The 2196-nt window shown below is 49.5% G+C and overlaps 1 pseudogene; it reads right to left on the bottom strand.

The window, feature by feature from the left end:
• Nucleotides 1-6: 6 nt before the first annotated feature.
• Nucleotides 7-1192, bottom strand: LOC101560734 (annotated as a pseudogene).
• Between the last annotated feature and the right edge of the window lie 1004 nt (nucleotides 1193-2196).

Raw genomic sequence — 2196 nt, 5'->3', positions numbered from 1 at the left:
TTCAGCCTAAATTTACCTGGCCTGCCTCATCCTCTTTCAAAATTGAGAACATCATAGAGTTAACTAAATATCCAAGATTCCCAGAGTGCCAGTTTTTACAATGTGCAGTTGCGGACCCTCCCCTAGAGGGAGGCCTGGAAGTGTCCTGCTATTATACGAAACTCTGGGTCACTCTGGATTTCCAGAGAGCCTGCAACTGTCACCTAGCCATTGTCACCTCCTCCCATATATGCACTGCAGTAGGCCAGGGACGTTGCCTACTGATTATGAAGCCGCTTGATTGGGGGCGCCTCCTCCTTCTCCTGCTTCAGCCATTGCACCAGGAGGCCTGCTCCACCTCTCTTGGTGGGCAGTGGGCTCTTCTGCAGGAACTGGCTGGACCACTGGGGTGTATCAGACTTGTCCTTTAGTGATGTCTCTTGGTCTTCCTTTTTGGGTGACTTTGTTGCCAGCTACTGCATCATCTTTTGGCTACTGCTACTTGCCTTGAGTTCCTTTTTGACCACCAAGTGGACAGGAGTCAGACACTCAGGGCTGTTGTTCCTCGAGTTGTTGATGACAGTGGAGATGGGGTGAAAGGTGATATTCTCTGTGGGGTGGATCAGCTTCAGGGCCTCCTGAGTGGGGACATCCTCGAAGTCCAGCCACCTGGACACAGCCTCATCTCCATCCAGTACGGCAGGCATCCTGCGGTGGATGTCATGTAAGCTTTTGCAGGAATCTACAGTGATGATGGTATAGGAATACAGCAGCTCTCCTCCCTCAGGTGGCTCCCAGCAGTCAAAGATCCCTGCCATGGTCAGTGGCCTCCAGTGCTCCCAGACTCTCTTCCAGTTCTCAGCACTGTCTAAAGCCCCACCACTGCCTTGCTGCTTCAACTCAGTCTGAGGGAAATAGATGAAGTATGGCTGCCTTTGGCTTGTTAAGTGACATCGCTGCCACTCATAGAATCTATCGGCTAGGACAACACAGCGTCTCCCCTTTCCCAGAGGCACCCTGAATGACTGTTTCTCCAAGATAGTATCACTGAGACAATTGGTGGTGCTGAACCGCAGCTTGGAAGGATCATCTTCTTTGAACCAAGAGGGGACCAACCCCCATCGCATGGGAGCAATAATCCTCTCTGACGAGTCTGCATCCGTTCCTCGGCTGGTCCGCTGCTGCTGCGGCTTCCGGTACTTTTCTTTTATTGCTGAGACAAAGTAACTAGCCAAAGTTCTGCATGTGCCTAAAATCAGTGCCGTGTGGATACTGCCAAGGTCTGCTGCCAGCTGGAGCAGTAGCCAGGCTTTTCTGTCTCTTGGCTGTAGGGGTCAAGTGCCTGGATCACTGAGTGCTCTGAATCCAATTCTGAGGAACAAATTCTCTATGCTACCAACATTCTGGAACATGGCGCTCTGCCGCTTTCTTCTCCGAGCCAGGTTTCACCTTTGCAGTTTTGAAGCTGCAAAGGGTAGAGACTTGCTCCTTCTTCTGATGCCCTCAGGCCATTTTTAACAAAGTTTATGTTATTGGTACAGGGTCTCACTATGCAGCCCTGACCGGTAGTGATCTTGCTGTCTCTGTCTCAGCTTCCTCAGTGCTGGGACTACAGGCATGCACCACCATACCTGGTTTTGGTGGCATGCACTGGAATGGCCTGATATGCAGTACTGAGGATTGAACCTGGGACCTTGCGCTTGCCCAGGCAGTTCCTTAGACATGCTGAGATATCTCTGCACCCCCACCTAAGCCATTTTTTGTATTCTCCTTTTCCTTCTATGCAACTGAGATCTCCTTACCTCTATCTTTGTAGTCCAAAGCTTTATTGACGCTTCCTTTCTGGCTAAATTCACAACATTTTAAATCATTCTTCTGGGCTCTGGGCTCTCTTGATTCACAACATAAATCTGGTTAAAAGCCCCTAACTGTAGCCACACCACAGCCTCAACATTAAACTGCTTTGACATTTTTTCTACAAGATTCATTAGCCTGCTGCCCTTAATCTCAGTTTCAAGCAAAGTCTCTGGATGCAAGCTAACTGCAGACAAACCTTTTGCCAAGCTGTAACACAAATCATCTGGAGACTTACAGCCAAAGCAGACCTTCTCAGAAGAAACCTCCTGAGCCTGGTCTTTACTGGCAGGATTTCTATGAGCCTTCTGGTCTCCTGAACTCTGACCAGAGTCTTCCATACAGACTAGCCTAAGACTTTCC

Source organism: Octodon degus, unplaced genomic scaffold, assembly GCF_000260255.1.
Source record: "Octodon degus isolate 3935 unplaced genomic scaffold, OctDeg1.0 scaffold00351, whole genome shotgun sequence".
NCBI lineage: Eukaryota > Metazoa > Chordata > Mammalia > Rodentia > Octodontidae > Octodon > Octodon degus.
This window is presented reverse-complemented; position numbering and strand designations above follow the sequence as displayed.